The 19182-nt window shown below is 35.4% G+C and overlaps 1 long non-coding RNA gene across 1 annotated transcript; it reads right to left on the reverse strand.

Moving 5' to 3' along the window:
• Window positions 1-1116: 1116 nt before the first annotated feature.
• On the reverse strand, window positions 1117-10727 carry LOC116268828. The gene is made up of 2 exons (XR_004175985.1): window positions 6866-10727; window positions 1117-3714 (listed from the first exon to the last, which is right to left on the reverse strand). It is a non-coding gene; the product is annotated as an uncharacterized LOC116268828 (long non-coding RNA).
• Between the last annotated feature and the right edge of the window lie 8455 nt (window positions 10728-19182).

Raw genomic sequence — 19182 nt, forward strand, 5'->3', positions numbered from 1 at the left:
CTCAAGAATATTTATAGAAATAAAAAAAAACAGCACCAACAAAGTAATATTCACAAATAGTTAGCATCCTCCACAAAATTAGCATAAATGCCAAAATACGGAAAACTACAATCCGTAATAATGAAAGGAAGTAAGAATAACAAGGAAGTATGAGGAAATGTTCATGGGTGAGTTCGGTTCATAAGTGTAGTAACAGTTTAGTGGGTGCATGCACAGATCAAAACTTAACAATGATGTGCATTTACTATATGTCAATTATGCCGCAATAAAGCTGATTGAAAAAAAAAAACAGAGACTGGAAGGTGAAGAAGTGGAAAGAGCAACTCTTTGGAGACTTTTTTTAAAAAGAAAAGTTAATAGAAGAATGATGTTGTGGTTCGAAGAAGAGATAGAATAAACAAATTTTCATGTGTTTTTTTTCTGTTTTGAGGAAATAAATAGTATTTAAAAATAGAATTTGTAGTAGATAGTAACTAAGTGGACACAAAAGATAGGATGAAATGGATTACTGGAACACGTATAGTGTAGCATCAGACATAGAGAAACCTGGGTTGCAATCACTACTGTGGTGCTTCATTGCTGTGATCCTATGCAAACCACTTATACCAAATGGCCCTCAATTTCTTCTTTTGTAAACTGAAGATAATAACAATATCTACTTGCATTGTATTTACAATTTAGAAAATCATAAATACGTAATAGAATCTGGCAGCAAGCATAAAACATAATTAACATTTTGCCTCTGCTTTCTCTGGTCTGTGTAGATAATAAAATGATACACTTTGCAGTGGTTTAGGAAGTTTGTCTTATATAAACACAGAATAACAGTCTACCAATTTTGTAGTATTTTTATTTCTTCCAGTCTGTTTTACTTTGCTAATTGCATACAGATGAACTGTCTATAGAAAAGTACTTTTATGATACTTACTATTTTGGGGAAAGTTAGAGAACAAAATAATATTTTTTGATCCTTCAGAGGAACATATAGAATAATGTATTAACTCCATTTAAGATTCTGTCTCCAGCCTCATCCAAGCCGCTTTTTACCTTAAACCATACATTTTATTCCTCTGTGTAATTCAGTGTCTCCTAAACCCAAACATACTCAGGTCTCTGTGCACTGAAATATTACGGCCTTTATTTATCCTGGGACACATTCTTTTCTCTCCACTTCCTCCACTCCTTCCATGCTGTTCTCACCCATGACCAACACTCAACTCACTCTTACGGAGTTTATCAAACTACCAATTCTTCCAAGTGTTTCCTATTTTATGAAGTATTTCCCAAAAGATAGCCTCTCCTAGCACCGTTGCCTGACATACCAAGCTCTCCACTACAACTCTATTTTCACACTAGTGACACACACGCACAAAATCTGCATTTTATTGGCCTCACCAGCCAAACTCGTGTGATACATTTATAGAATAAACAAAATATCAAAATTCTGATCCCTGCTCCTTTTCTCCTTTTAATATCTTGGAGTTTTGTCCTATCTAAGGATCTCCTACTTGAGATCATGGAAAGCAGCACTGTTAGTAATAGAACTCTGATGCTGATGCCAAGACATGAACAATGTTTCCAAAACGACCCTGACAAGGCCAACAGAAACAAAGTGTGTTTCTAACAGGACATGGCCAAGATCACACTGAAGCTACTTCTGAGTGACTGCTGCTTTCTTGCTTAGCTGATCTGGCCTCCTGAACAAAGATTACTGAAATGCCCAGCAACTAAACTGCCCCCTCTTCTTCACAGTGTGTCCAGATCAGCTTCCACATCACTAAGCCCTTCTTCAATAATTCAACACAAGCCGAAACTCTGTTAAAACTTGCCACTCTCCTCATTGAAAGGCTCTATGCTTGTCTTCCATCCTGTTTCCTTTACTGCAACAAGATTAAAGACCCTATCCTTTTTTTTTTCCCTGTATATAAGTGGTTGATGGATTTTAACACACCAGTGATTCCTCCTGTGAATCCCTCAGAGATGGTGGAAACTGAGGCTGATGGGGGAACAACTTTAGCTAGGGAAGGAGAGTGTTGGTTCTCACATTTGACCCACACTGCTCCTGCCCTGGGATTGTTCCTCTCTGCCTCCCTTCCCTACACTGCTGCTGTCCTCCTTTGGACATTTCTATTTATTTATTTTTCTGCCCTCTCAGATCAGCAGGAGAGCACCTAGGTCTCAGGGCCTGCTCTCTCTGGCAGGCCTCTGCAACAGCACTTGTGAAGTGCTAGTGATTCACTTCCTTCTCTGTTGCTCAGCCTTCTCTTTCTTGGCAGGCAGTCCAGGGAGTGGAGGAGGGTGCAGTATAGCAGGGAAAGCCAGGCACTGCCTCATATTTTCACTGGAAGCATTGCTCCCTCTTATTGGCAGGTCAGGTTGTTTAGTCTGAGCCATCAGACTAGATTTTGCCTTCACTTGTAGCGATCTCCCTCAGCGGCCCTCTTGCCCTTCCCTCCAGTCTGGCCCCTGTGTGGAACACCAAAACAGCAGTTACATTTGTGCAGGTGGGAAAACTAACTTACCAAATTCTTTTTCTGCCCTTTGACAAATTAAAGGATGCAACTGGGAATATCTTACAAGGCACAAACATTCTAGGATGGCTAGGAAAGTTCTGGCTTATTCTGTTAGGATGCTTGTCTGCTCAGCACACACAGAAAACCTTTGGAGTTTATAGGACTTAACCTCCTGCTTAAGTCAACTGGAGTTTTATGATTGCTTATGTAATCCAAACACTACCCTTTAAAAATATAGCAGTTGATTTTATATTAATGTTGATTTTGTGTTTAGCTGCCTCCCCCTGTGAGATTGTGAGTGGCCTGCCAGGAGGAATTGGTCTTAGGGGAGTAGCCCCTATCACATTTCTGGGTGAGTAGCCCTAGCACAGCAGTCAGCCTGGAATGGATTCTTACTGGAACTATCCATGAAGCTGTTTATAAAGATGCACATATGCTAGGACATTCAGCAAATCTCCTAACTGGTGTATGGTTTATACCAGGCAATTAAAATATTATTTCATATTGCATGTTTAAAGAAGCTAAGACTGGTTAAATTCTTAGCAATCAAATTGGACAAATTAATAAAGTGGGTCTCTGGCTATAATTTGATTTTGGTTATAAAATGTCTTCAAAGATGAGTCCATTTCCCCACAAAAGATAGTTGCCCACAAAAGAAGTTGAATTCTGTCCAGCAGACATTCACACATCCTAAGTGATTTGTGTAGGGCATTGACAATAGTAACAACTTATACCTCTGGACTCCTAAATAGCACCAATAACTTTAGGTGGTTGATCCTAACTACTTCAGAGCTCAAATATGCTTCTTCAATAAATTAAAAACTACATTTGGTGGACATCAAAGCAATAAATTATAAAACTCATACACTATTTTGCCAACACAACATTATGTTTGTTATAATGTCATGTCACAATCCATGTGATATTTTGTGGACAGACACCGTGGTTCTTTATGTATATTAATACTCACAGCAATCCTTGCAATAGGCATTATTATCTTCATTGAAAAATGAGGAAACTAAGGCAGAGAAAAATCAAATGACTTTTCCCATGTCAGATGGCTGGTAAATTTGGTAGTTTGGCTCCAGTAAGCGTGTGTTTCAAAACAACCCTGTCACAACTCTTTCTATGCCGTACACAAGATTTCTATGAAGTAATCTGAAGAAGTCCCTAGCAGTGAGACCACAACAGAGGATATTCCCTGCACGAAAAAAAAAAAAAAAGGGTAAAGAAGGTTGTCCTAGATATTCTCAGTGATTTTTTGCATTTTTAGAGTACAACTCATATCGGTTTAGCAACATTGAACCTATTTTAGCTTCCTTGCAAGTTACTGATATTTTTCCTCATTATAAAACTTTCAACTATATAAAGATTTTTCTCAATTTTTGCAGAAAACCAGGATGAATAAAGCAATGAATAGGGTACCCTTTTAAATAACACAACACCTTAGGTAGGAATTTGTACTGTTTTTTTTTGTTGTTGTTGTTGTTTCTGGAAGATTTACAGCAATTAAATAAAGTGGTCTCTGATAGTTCTGGGACTGTATTATCCATAGAATCATTTTATTTGTACATTAATGAAATTTAGTACTATCATGAAATTTATAAAAAATAACATCTAACATATTCTTAGTTGTAAAATCTACATTCACAAGAATCCAAAGTCCTTGTAAAAAACAACCGTCTTCTGCTAAACATATAAATCACCCCTTCAGAGAGTATCTGTATCCTTGGTTTTTCTTGAAATTGTGAGTTTCATAAGTTTGGGGAGAATTCAGTAGTCTGTATACCATTAGTATGCTAGGACATCAAAGGAAAAATGGATAAATACCAGAATTTATTTCCAACAAGAAAATTATTGTGCACAACTATTCATAGTTAAAGCAGTTTTGAAAATAATATTTAATATGTTTTTAAAAGGCTAGTCAAGATATTGCAAGTTTTCTCATGCATTATTTACCTTCAGGAAACATGAAGAACTCAAGTGTAAAAAAAACACTACCTCAAAAAATAATGGAATTTTGGGGAGTTTTGTTCTTATAATGTCTTAGTAGATAATATGCTGAAATACATAGAATGATATGTCAAAGTAAGTCTTCATTAGAATCTAAACTAATGGAGTTTCATGTGTGCCTATGACTCTGCATAGTTAAAACAACATCCTGGCATTTAAACTCATCATTGAGATCAGAACTAATGGGGGCAATCCAGACTTGCATTGTGAAGTTGCAAATTATGGCAATTTCTCAGGTAATTTGAAACAGTTTCGATGACTTTCTTCTGTCTGCTTCAGGAAAGTACTAAACAACAAGAAAATGTTATGTTTCCTGTTGGGTCACTGATAAAACGTAAATGAACCAAGGACTCAGAATAAATTCCAAAGAGAACAGTATTTATGTATTCACCGTGATTGTAAAGGCCAATGTATGAGGTTGAAACATCTTTATAGTATAAGTTTGCAAAACTATGTTTACTAAACCCTGTTAGCAATAGAGTCTTAGAATGGAGTCAAAAGCTACAAAAATAATTGAATAAATAGGTAATGTATGTTAATAAAATATCTTATTTATATAACTTATCCGTGATACTCCAGACCTACCACTTCTTTTGTTTTGCTTGAGATTCCGACCTTTTAAACTAATCATTTTTGCTTCCTACATCTTCATTAACACATCATTAACTCTGTAATTTAACCTGAGATCCATTCTTAATTCTTCTCTCTCAAACTCATAAGGACTTTATGATAGCTATGTGGTAAAAACAAAGTCTCTCTCTCTCTCTCTCTCTCTCTCTCTGGCTCTCTCTCTAAGGAAACACTCAAAACTCTCTCCATAGCTTACTGTTGCTTGAATCACCACCAAACATTTTCTCTCCCCTCTCCTGGCGGAAGATGCTAAGACATCCTATGAATATGTGATGTTGGTGTTTTATAAGTGTGATTTTACCTAATTGGGAAGTCAGGAAGGAGGAGAATGACCTAACCTGCCATGTTTTCTTTATGAGAACATCTTCTTGGCAATGTATGGTTTCATGAAGTAGCTATAGAGTTTTAAACTTGCCCTTAAATCCTGGGTCAAGAAATGCTACTTTTCCTGCCATTCATTTCGATGAACCAGTAGTTTATTAAGCCAGTATCATTACTTTGAATTTGATTTGTGAGCATTACACAAAAAGCTGTATGTGCTTGTATTTGATAAACAGAAGCATCTGACTGTGATTTGCATTATTATATTTGGTTTATTCAGTGATTGCTTGAAATGGCTCATGTTGATCCTTATATATTTTTCTTTCCTTCCTTCCTTCCTTCCTTCCTTCCTTCCTTCCTTCCTTCCTTCCTTCCTTCCTTCCTTCCTTCCTTCCTTCCTTCCCTCCTTCCTTCCTTCTTTCCTTCTTTTCTTTCCTTTTTAAAAAAATTATTACTTTCAGATGATGATAAGAAGAAAAACAATGAGAGTAACTAGTTAGAAATCATCCAGAAGCTTTAATATAGAAACAAAAATAAAAATAAATACTCCCATCCACACACCCATTTTTTGCTTGAGAATCTCAGGGGAACTAGTTAAAACAGTTGCTAGGCAGCCTGTTCCTCATCTCACAATGAGTTAGAACTTTAATCATGTTTACAGAGATACCATGTAAAACTCTACATGAATAGTCTTATTTTATAGCTCCAATTTAATTAACAGCTAATATTTTAGGCATGTTTATACTAATTGATTACATAGAAATATATTCTATGATATATACATATTTCAGAAATTCTATGATATTTTTGGAAACTTGGTTTTTTTAAACCTTCATATTTTACTGCCTTGGAGTTTACTTGGAAATTGCATACACCAATCTGCTCACACATATCTAGTCTATTTTTTTCATTCTACAGAGAAGGCTATATTTTCCACTATATCCCTTGAGAGACAGTACCTGAATCTACTAGTAATGATATTGTCAAAGAAATTATATAGAGAGCTAGGAAGATAGATAAATGGTATATCTCTCACATACACAAATACGCACACACACATGTTTGTGTGTGTGAGAGAGTACATATGTTCATTCCTATAAAAATAAATATACATATATAACTTTCTCTATTTCTAGTTATAACTCCATCAACCATGATAAAAAATATGTCTTTCTTCTCTTTATAATTTAGGTATTTCTATAGACAGTTTTCTTTATTCATGTTGGGAAAATCTAAAGTACTTTTAATTTTTCTTCATTTATTTCTCTATTGTGTTATGTACTTTTGTTGCTTTTGCCTTGAATTTTTATTTTAGATGTTCAGGCAAGTAAAACAGTCCAGGTATAGTCTCCACAAAAAATAGGGAGTCCAGGGATACAGATCCTTACCTAAGTCATGCTACTGAAGGACTAGCACATTTCAGGCCCACGTTCTCCTATACCCTTGCCACCGGTCTCCTGTTCCTTCGTAACTCATTGTGAATTCATCTGTAACATTCTGTCATCTATTAGTCTTTCAGTTCTTACTATGTTCCAAAGCCGGTACACTGATTCAATCTCATATTCCCAGACCAGGATTTCTTAACCTACAGTGAATGAACAATCCCATGTGTATCTGTTTTAACTTTTTGTTTCTCAGTATTTTCAGTTTTGCTTTGTTTTGTTTTATTTTATGAGAACAGGGACCATATATTTCATCCAACTTTTAAAGAGACTCTCAAATACTAAAAAGGGTCATCCTAGATAAGAGTCAAGATCTTTGGGACAACCCAGAGTAATTGTGGACACACTTCCATGCTGTGGCGACGTCTTCTTCACCTATTAGGATTGAAGAGGAGTCATGGTCTGCCTAATGTTATAAAGGGCAAGTCTGACAAGGATAATCTCAGATGAAGGTGCTCTTATTTAGAAAAGGTTAATATGACCTATAACATTAAATTTTAGATTAACCCTCTAATGACAATACAGCTGATTAATTTTTTGTAATTTTTAATTGAGCTTAATCTCTCCAATAATAATAGCAAAAAAGATCTTGAACATTCAGAATCCCTAGACAATAAAATATTTAACACAGAGAGTGGGCAGGGGACATGGCTACCTATAGTTCAGCAGCGCTGACAAACTGCATGACACTGGACAAATCATTTAATCTTGATGTCCCTTAGTTACCTTGCCTTGAAATGGGAATGCTAGAAGTTTCACTACTTCCTTTGCAGGGTTACTGTGAGTATAAAATAGAATAACTAGAAAGCTAAAATATATATGTAATTTATGTATCTGTAAGTAATGTGTGGAACTTTTAAGCCTTGTATGGGAACAAAACAAATATACACTGTAGTATTCAATGAACAAATCTGTTAGCCAACATTCTGATATTGAATATTTATACACAATATAATGTCTCCATTTATTTTCTGGACAGAATATACGAGATTTCTCAGCATAGGATTTCCCCTTCTCTTCTTTAAGTATTCTCCTCAGTGTATGAGAGGCTGTATATTAGAGAAAAGACATTTGTTTGTAGTCAAACGTAAGCTTTTATATCTACTCTGCCCTTTTACTAGATCTGGGTCTCTGGGAAGTTAGTAGGTCCTTTGTGAATGACAGTGTTCTTGTGTTTTGGCAACACCAACTATAGATTTTCCTAACATCAGTTTTGTGCTTTGTCAAGTCCCTTGTTTGCTTGGTTTAAATCGCACTCCCAAGTTCTTAAAGTCTAATTATAGAATTGTCTTGAGTTTATTGATGTTTAACTTCTAGGGCGGTCTATGAATGTCATCAAAATGTCGATAACTTATTCTTCTAGCAGAAAGAAATCCTCTAGGATATCCTGAACCTTCTGAAAATGATTTTCTTACCTCTATTTACAAGTATCTCAATTTTAAAATCACACCTCCCAAAGTAAAGCAAAAATAGCCAATGAAGAATATTTCTAAAACTCAAGTGAATAAAAGCTGCTTTATTACAATTTTACCCTATTCACATTTTGGCATGCATGTTCCCTTTTTATTTAGCTAATAATTACTCTTTGAGAAAAAATGCATCATTTAAACATTTATGAAATTTAATTTTAAGACTTTTGATTTACAATAGCTTCTTAAGTGATTATGAAATGAAATCTGTTCTTGTAGAATATTCAGAAATAACATTCATGTAAATGACTTCAGTTTATCTTGTTAGAAGTATCTGTGAAACAAAACTTTCCCACGTAATTTTACTTAAGTTACCCTGGGAATGATAATTAAACACAAAGACATGGTAAATTGAAAAGTAAAGAAATTAAAAGGATAACAGGCAGGTGTGTCTTTGTTTGTTTCTTCCTTCCTTCTTTTCTGAATTATTTAGGAAGTATCATAATATTTACAACTTACTCTCAGTAGATTCAGGATGAAGAGAGAAAAAGAAAAATATGCAAATACAAATATAGCAAAAGTTTTAGCAAACATGTATAATTATTGTACTGCTGTTTCAGATTTTCCCTAGGTTTGAAAGTTTTTAAAACATAAATTTAAAATATCTGTGTTTATCTAGCTCCTAATATGTATCAGGTACTTTGATATATGATGTGAATTCAATGTTGAACAAAAAAGACCAAGTCCCTGCCCTCACAGAGCTTAAGATATTTAGGTAACAGGCATTAAACTAATACTTACATAATTTTAAAAACTAGCATCAATAAGTGTAATAAATGAGTCTGGTGCATGTGTAGGATTCATGTGGACCCCTGCTTCTGCTGGTACAGTCCAGCACTGGCAAATCTGTGGCAAGATGTTCAGTTCCAGAGCCTCCATGTCAAGGCCAGTCTACTGGCTTCAAGCCAAGGTAAAGAAACAGCCTCACTTGGATCTTTCTCTCTCTTCTCCTCCCACTCATTTGGCTCCTACTTATCCTCCCATTCGTGGGATCTATAACCTACTTCTCTATAACCTACTTCTCTATATTACCCAAATTAATTTCAAATACCACTCACAGTGTAAGTACAAAATGTTGAGAAACAACCTCTGGGCTCTGAACAAGCAAGTTTTAGACTCTGAATCAAAAATTCTCTTGGAGTCTTATAATGAATGGAATGTGAATGTATGCAGGGCGTACAATTCTAGGGTCACTTTTCTAAAAGGAAGTTTCTTGCTTTTGACTGCCTCATTCCCCTTTCTAAAGACCAGAATGAGAGTGGTTGAGAGACAACTTTTTCTCTTTCAATAGCACCATGCATTGTCTTAGGAGGTAGAGTAATTTCTGCACCCTGGCCGTGCCCCTACCTCTGGTCTATTATATAAGAAAAAAAAAAAAAAATCTCTTGTTTGACTTGCTCTAGTTTTAGGTCTCCTTGTTATAGCCAGCTCAGTCTATATTCTAACTAACATTCAACTTAACTAAACATCCAGAAATCATAATAGACTCCCTTTGTTTTGTAACTTTTCTCCCACCATGGTTTATTTCTTCATTAACCCTTGACTGAACTGAAGTAGTCACAGCCTTGGTTTCCAGACCTTTTGATTTCCTCCTGTCTTATTCATCCTTCACAGTTCCATCAGCATTATCTTCCTAAAGCCCAAATTGCATTTGCATTACGTGTTCTCCTCAAGGACATTCAAATGGCTCCTCTATTACTTAGAAAATGAAACATGAACTCTTAGCTTGGCATTCAAAGTGCTGTAACTTGTGGCTTCACGAGCAATGGAGTTATGAAGTTACTGTGTTATGCCTAAGTGGCTTTGTTGAGAGAGTGACCCCCTCATCCAACTTCTTCACTCATTGAAATTCTAATAATCCTTGAAATTCTAATAAGGCTGCCTTGAATTCCATCTATTTTATGAAAATCCTTCCTTAGTTCCTCAGATTGAATTCATAATTCTTCTTGCACCATTCAGATAAAATTTTGCTTTTACCTCTTTTGGAGTATTTTATTCAGTCAAATATTATAATTTCTTTAATATATATCTATCTCTACCTCTAGAATATAAACTCCTTGAGGATATGCACTGTATATTATCTTTCTGTATCCTTTTTATTGCTATCACCCATGGAAATGTGCATATTTCTCCATACATCAGAGGTAACAAAAAGTTTTTACTGAATTGAACTAACTTGAGAAAGGCTAAACTAGCCAATTCTTTCCTGAACAAGAATGGTCATTTCTGTAAGCCAAGATACTACCTACCATAAATTGAGAGAGAGAGAATATGATTTGATATAGTCCTCCAAAATTGGGTGTTTGAGTTTGTTTACTTTAAGCAAGACACGATTTCCATTTTCCAAAGGAAAAAAACCTTGAATATATTATAAGAAAATGATAAGGCTTTCTGGACATCAAAGAATTCTTACAAAATAACTTTTGAATGAGTTAAGTATAAAAGAATCAGAAACATACAAATTAAGTTCTCCTTGAGATACACTGGGCTTAAAAATAAAGAAGAAACATGTTTAAGATTATATAAAGCCTATAACTTTGAGGAAAGATTTCAGAAAACAAAACACTGAAGTCTAATAATATGGTAAAAATTTAACTATAATGGCAAATTATTCAAACATTTTAACTCCCTTCTAACTTCCTCCAAATGTGAACCATTTACTAAATGACAGATTTATTTTTTTTAGGATTATGGCTTAACTTAGTGGTCTCAGTTATATATCTTCTCATTTTGCCAAAAATGCTAGTAAGAACTTTCATTTAGCAAGTGCTTACAATATGATAGGTATATTTCCAAATAGTATCTTTACTCTAAACAACAGCTCACGTTTCCAAAATGGCAGTTCCAGACGTCAGAGATTTTTTTGACTAGTCCATGCTGTCTCAGCATGTTTTCGCGTATCTTGAAACTTCTTCTAACCTCGTATATTATGACAAATCATGAAAGAAACCTCTTATCTGCCTAGAAAATCTTACCATATCTTTGGGAAAGAGAAATAATATCTAACTCATTCGTAAATGTTGTGATTAATTGACCAATGTGTAATATTAGTAATAGCAAACATCTATGGAGCATGCTTTATTATGTCAGATGTCGTAATAAGTCTTTTAAACATCTAATTTCAGTTTTCACAACTACAGAAAATGTTTTGTTATCCTCACTTTACAGATGGAGAAATGGAAACTCCAAAAGATTAAGCAGGAAGCCCATAAGAACGCAATTAGTAGAGGTAGGATTTGAATTTGTATCTGTCTAGTTCCAAATCTTATACTATTTACTATGATTTCATATTGTTTTTGCTTCAAAAATTAGGAACCATTCATAATAAAGTATATTACCATAATAATTGTTTCATGCATTTCAAGTTTGAATAGCATATAAATTTACATTACCAAGATAATTTTTTCCCTCGGAAAACTTTCTGTTCATTTAGGTGAATAATTTTCTAACATTAATGTCATATCAAAACATGGCCAAAAAATCCCCGGTGGCTTCTTATATTAGCACTGAGAGTGGATGAAGAGAAAATCTACCAATTCCTTACTTAGTTTTATATCTCCTCTTGACAAATGGAAACCTCATCTGTAGATAGGAAATCTCGGGCAATATTTAGCTACTTTATCTTGGTTAATCTGTGTGATAGAGTGAGGTTTGTTAAGTAAGCAATAGCATACGACATGATGCATGTTACACTGTAATGAAGCCACGCTTGAGCTGTTTGGTGATACATGAACATCTTCCTCTATCGGATGCTGTCATTCTGTAAAACAGGAACTTTGGAATTAGCCAGTGATATTTTGATGCCCTCCATTACTGACAATGTTCACATAAAAATCAAAATAATTTAAGACCATATACTATGAAAAGTTTTGCTCTCACTCTCTCATCTTTCCCATCCAAGAGCCCCACTACCATCACTACTCACTTTTAAGCTTACCCTTTGGAGATTTTCTATCCAAATGCAAACAAATACAAACATAAATTCTCATTTTCCCTCTTTCTTACAGGAGTGGCAGCAGACTATCCACACTACTTTGTACTTTGTTTTTTAAAATATACTTTTATGCCTTAGCGATCCTTACAAACCTATGACAGCTTCATAGTATTCCATTATTTAGACAAGTCTATGCTTATTTAACCAAAAGTTTCTGGTTGAGCTATGAAAATATCTGTGTAAGGAGAAAGCATATGTGAAAGAGAATATATAATGTTTACCAGATACACTGTTTTCTATTTTCTGTCCCATTTGCAGTTACGGGCCAGGCGCCGGGTGGTAGATCTGGCCAATAATATAAAATTCAAAGGAATGCATGCCACTTCTGAGGCAGCGAAAATTCCCTATGTGGTTTTTGGTTCTCTCTCTTACTATGCAATGAAGAAAGAGGCTGACTATTCCTAATGTTGCAGCTACAAGATGAGGGTCTTCATCAGTTCACATACCTGGGCAAACTTGCAGCAAAACTCTCTGCCGCACTGCAGGGGGCACACACGGTTTTGTTAGATCACTATAATTTGGGACTTATTTTGATATTGTGTAGAATCAAACACTTCAAACTGGAGGAATCTTTGATAATATTCAAGCCAAGAGGTTCTTAAGTCTCTGTGGTGCATGGAAATTTTAAACATATATCCAATTCCTTTTTCTGGAGAATTGATAGTAATGATTAGATTCTTAAAAGGAGTTCAGAGCCTAAAAAGGGCTAAATTTTATCAATGTGACCTAACCCCTCCTTTTACAGACAATGAAAATGAGATTGGGGTGTTGCTCTAGAAGGTGTGGCTGAGTTGCAGATCCCCTTCTTCTCAGCTCTACACCATGCCTCATCATGGTCCTGTCTGAGGAGTCCAACTGCATTAAACTCACAGCCCTGATGGAGCCAGCTGTTGTCTTCTACTTCATAAACACACACACCCTTTAGTAACTAGGGCCAGCATCACAACCTACATATAGTATGTTCATACCCTCCTTCATCTCATCTGTTCAAGTACTCAAGCCAAAAATTTAGGAGTTTGCTTTGATCTCTCACTTCACCCTTTCTCCCTCTGAGTAAACCTCTCCTACATATCCTGAACTACCAAAAAATCCTGCTCTTCCTATTTCCATTTATGACCTCTTTTGGACTTGTGAAAGGAAGCAGGAATAATGATATTTTCAAAAAGTAAATAGAACCTCTTAAAGTCTTCTTATCACACTTAGAAAGAAATTTTTTCCCAGGTTACATCCCTGGTCTCATCCACCAGTAAATGCTTCCATGGACATTTGCATGATAACTTTCCTTATCATTCAGGTGTCTTCTCAAAGGTCATCTTTAAGAGCGGCCTTCTCTGATGACTTCCCTCTACCACTTTCAACACTTTTACTCTATTTACTTAATAGAAGGTAACATAATTTTTAAATTTTGTTATTCATTTATAAGGTTCCATATTCCACTTATAGCATAGACTCTGTAAGGCTAAGATCGTGTCTCTTCCTCAATGCCAAATCACAGTACCTAGAACACTAGCTGGTGCTTATTAGTGCTTAATACTTATTAAATTAGTCAACAAATGTTAATTCTCTAATCATTATCCAAGGTGTTGCCTTGCTCAGAATTTCGTACATTTTTTTCTTGTATTGGTTAAGCATTACCCATCTTTCAAGGTTTAGGACCTCCATGATGGAGCTCCTCCATCTGCCCTCCCGATACATTCCCTTTTATGATACCTACAGTAGTTTCAGTTATAAGGTAGACCTGTACTCTTGACAGTTGAGACTGTATTACTTGTGAGAAAACACTTTGCCCTACAATTCAGAAGACTCACCCACATCTACTTTTGATTCTAATAGTATTGAGATATGACCTTGGGTAAGTCATTTCAATTCTCTAAATCTCTGTTTTCTAATCTTGGAAATGAGGAAGATAAAAATGATAAATAATGATGATACTTCCTTTGAAGCTGCCCACTCCATCTGTGTTTTATGTAATATACTCAAGTTCAAGGGCATACTTCATGTTTATGTACACTGTAAAACATAATGCCAATGCAAAGAACTGTGATTATTACTGTTGTTACGTATTGTGCGAAGCTATAGTTTATCTCCCTGATTCAGTTTTCTGGGTGCTTTCTATTAGCACTAATAATAGTGCCAATAGGAACACCTAGGAATGAACCCTTTCAGCTTTTACAGCATTTGTTCCAAGAACATTATAAGGGTATTATGAGGGCTGTTGTAAAGTTAAAATACCATTGCTCTTTCTATAGCCACATTTTACGTAAATCAGAGAACTTTCTTTAATACCATGAAAACATTATATCATTTAGCAAAAATGGAATCCCATAGAGCCAAAAATTTAAAACCTTTCATCTATTTTCTGCTAATATCCATTGGTATCAACTAATAATTTTACTCACTAGTTGTAGGAACTATGTTTTTCTCCCTTTAATTGGCCAATGTCTACAGAGAAATTAGCTGATTTTTTACATTTTTTTCACCTGAGGTAATTCTGTAACAACCCTTAATTTAATCCTATGCCATATAAGTGTGTGTATCGTGGTTACACAACAGGCAGCAAAAGAACTGCTTCAGAAACATATTGAACAAACTAAGCAATGAAAACTTGCTAATGCACTGTGAGTCACATACTGTGCAAGAGCAGTAAATTGCTTCCTTGGTGGTTTTGACAACATTGCCTCTGAACATAATTGAATGTCATTCGTTTATATGTTTGCAAATAAGGTCCCAGTGACATTACACCTGGGAGTGTACACACTTGGTCGTCTGTTTATGACGGAGGAGCCAGACATATGGCCTGTGGACTCGGTTTGGCCCAGAGCTGTTGCAAAGTCCTCCTACCAGTTTTCAGCCAGTCGGCCCCGTCACTGTGAATCAGCTCTGTCAAAGGCAGTGCTTCCCATCAATTAAGCGGGGAAAATGCAGCTTACCCAACTGCTAGTTCATCAGGGCCTCTCAGTCCTGAGATGGCAAAAATACTTGAAACATGCAAGAGAATGTCATATGCTATGTAAATAAAAGAAAGGAGATAAGACAAGAAGAAAGAGAAATGTTACCATGAAACTTGCAAAAGGGAGAGTCTAGAAAAGAGAAAACCTGCTGCATGGAAGTGATTAAGTGTGAGTTTTAATGCTTACTGTGCTCTGAAGGGTTTGTGTGATATTAGGCAAGTCTCTTTTACCCCATTAGCCTTAGTTTGCCTCTCTGTAAAGGAGCTGAATACCTTTTTCAACATTTTTTCTCAATCAGAAGTATTTTAATTTTTTTTCTAACCTCAAATTAACAAAAATATTAAACAAACTATGTCTATAGTTTTCCAACTACTGTAAAGACATCTACAACTACCAAACCACAGTTACTGGTCAGCATATTGTTGACATGTTGAGTTGGTATAATTTCAGCAACAAAAATGTCATTTAACTTTCCGTATAGCCTTGGAATATGTAAAATACTTTAGAACTATCTGTAATGCTCCATGGATTTATCATCTTCCTGTGAACACGCTATGTTTAGTTTTTCTTTCAAAAGATAGTTAATAAATACTGAGCTAGACACTGGCACTATTAGGTCCTGAGGTAACAAAAACTGTTCTTGATGCATTTCCAAAGTGGTAGAGAAATTGGTAAAGAAAAATCAAATTCAGCAAAAATAAGAAATATAATAATAGGCCTACAAATAAAATCTGGGATCAAGAGAAGGCCTATCAATATACTCATTGAAAGAAAAGAACCACCATAACAAAACCCTATTTGTAGAGACTCACCTAAAAGGAGGAGCCATGTGGTCATACAGCTCAGCAGACGTGTGCTATGGAATCACAGCCCTGGAGACACTCATTCAAAAATAGGCTCCCAGACTTAATTCTGCTTGACAAACACAATATTTTCTGTGTCACTCTTAAAGATTTACAATGCATATTTGCATATTAAAAGCTCTACGAAGTCCCAAAGGCAAAGAAACACATCTAACTTGGCTTGATATAAATTTTCTGAAATATTTGACCAAAGAATCTACTTTTGCAGAATACAAAATAGTAGCTTAGTTTAGGACACTCTAAATATAGCTTTTGGAATCAACAAGAGCATAGCAGAGCCGTGTTTTATGATCACATTGTTTTGTGGCCCATTGCCAGTTCCTACCTAGAAAACTTCAAGACCTAACAGAATGGTATTATCAAGCTGCACTTTGGCAGTCTACATGGACATTTACAAAGAAAAACCTCAATGAAATGCATTGAGTTGCTATAAAGATAGCATTAAAGTTGCTGCTCAAATATCACTCAATAGAGTCACAGAATAGATTTTTGTATTTAGGTATTCATGCCAGGAATAATGTATACCTCCTGAATAATTTGCTTGTTTTCCATCATGTTAACACCATGATTTAACTGGTCATTGTTGGCAGAAAAGATCAGAGTCCATTTTATGACTCACAGTTAGAAAATGTAGAGAATTCTATATGCGTATCTTGTATATTAATGTTACTCTTGATTTCATTGTACTTTTTCTACTTTACTTTTCCTTTGATCTAATTTTCTTATTTTTGAAATGTTTCTACACTATAAATGAATATCCTTTTAAGAATTCAAACAATTTAAAATCAATTAAAAATTCCACATTTACCCTTCTCTACTTTGTCAAACTTCTCCTGCCTAACTGTATGCACTATTACAAATCGTTTTGATGTTTCTTTCGGTGTCTACATATAAAGAGAAAAACATATTACACATATAATTTTGAATAGACTTTATTTTTTAGAGAAGTTTTGGTTTTACAGGAAAATTAAACAGAAAATACCAAGAGTTCCCTTATAGCCCCTGCTGCCACACATACACAGCCTCCCCCATTATCAACAGTCCTCACCAGAATGATGCCTTTGTTACAGTTGATAAACCTGTATTGAGACATCATCATTACCCACAGTTCCTTCTTTACAGTGGGGTTCACTCTCTGTGATGTACATTCTGTGGGTTTGGACACATGTGTAATAACATGTACCACCATTATAATATCACAGAGTAGTTTCACCTCCCTATATATCCTTTGTGCTCTGCCTATTTATCCCTCTCTCCCTCTAACCCTGGCAACTACCAATCAACTATTTTACTGTCTCCAGTTTTTGTCTTTTCCAGCATGTCTAATAGTTGTAATCATATAGCATATATCCTTTCAGATTGGCTTCTGTTACTTAGTAATGTGTATTTAAACTTCCTCCAGGTGTTTTCATGGCTTGATGGCTTCTTTCTTTCTTTTTTAGCACTGAATAATATTTCATTGTCCTGATGTACCACAGTTTATCCATTCACCTACTGAAGGACATCTTGGTTGTTCTATGTTTTGGTGATTATGAATAAAGCTGCTATAAATGTTTGTGTGCCAGTTTTTGTGTGGACATAAATTTTCAGTTTCTTAGGGTAAACACCAAGGAGTGTGATTACTGGAGAGTATGGTCAGGGTATGCTTAGTTTTGTAAGTGGCTGTACCATTTTGCATCCCCATGAGCAATGGATAAAATTTCTTGGTGCTCCACATTTTCCACAGCATGTTCTGGATTTTGACCACTCTAATTGGTAGGTAGTGGTATGTCATTGTCATTTCAACTCGCATTTCCCTGGTGGCATATGATGTAGAAGAGAATCTTTTTGGTAGTTTATTTGACATCTGCCATATATATATATATATAAAATGTTAATTTGTTAATGAGGTCCTAGTCTATGTTTTATTTTTTAAGTTTCTTTGTCAGTCTGGGAATTTTTTTTATGGATGAGGTCTTGCTATGTTGTTCAGGCTGGTCTTTAACTCCTTGCCTCAAGCAATATTCCCACCTCAGCCTCCCAAGTAGCTGAGACTACAGTCATGCACCACCACACCTGGCTAATTTTTTTATTTTTTGTAGAGATGAGGTCTTGCTATGTTGCCCAGGCTGATTAAGTCATCTTCTAATGAATGTATAATATCAGTATAGTGAGTAAAACAGTATTTAACCATTCCAATATTGATATTATCCAGTTTTCTTCCATTAAAACAAGGATACAGCAGATATGCTTCTGTACATATATTTTGCACAAATACATTTATTCACTTAACAAGTATTAATTGATGCCAATTTTCTTGCTGATAGGTTATAGGTTTTTGTGATCATATGTTTTTATAGGTTATTTTATAGGTTATAGGTTTTTTATAGGTTACTTGTTATAGGTTTTTTTTTGTGATTCATCAGTGAACAAAAGAGTCAAAGATTTTTGTATTCTTGAATCTCAAAACGTAATGGTGGAGATAGGTAATAAAATGATATATAGTAAAAAGAAAACTATATAGTATTATAATGTGACACATTCTACGAAAAACGAAAAAGCAGAGCAAAGTAAACGGGTGCAGAAGTGTAGGGAGTGGGAGAGTAGGTTCCAATTTTAAATAAGATGATTAGGGCATGTCTTACTGAAAAAGACTTGAGCAAAGACTTGAATGAGATAAGGGAAAGTTAACCACATTATAGAATTTCATTTTCAGTATGGAAACAACAAGCACAAAAGCCTTCAAAGTCTTCAGTTGGGAAGGTGGAGGGAGAGCAGCAGACAGTTGTAGCTGGAGCAGAATGATCAATGAGGACAACAGTGGTCCAGAAGATCAGAGAGGTCTGGGCTGTGGGGGGTGGGTAGGTTATGTGAGACCCTGTCAGACACATGAGAACTTGAGGGTTTACTCTGAGTAACATGAGGGGTGGGTGGGGGAAAACCAGTGAGGATTTCAGAATAGGAGGCACAAGACCTGGCTTCTGTTTTAACAGGTTGTTTCTGACTG

The sequence above is a fragment of the Papio anubis genome, chromosome 1 (assembly GCF_008728515.1).
Source record: "Papio anubis isolate 15944 chromosome 1, Panubis1.0, whole genome shotgun sequence".
NCBI classification, from domain to species: Eukaryota; Metazoa; Chordata; class Mammalia; order Primates; family Cercopithecidae; genus Papio; species Papio anubis.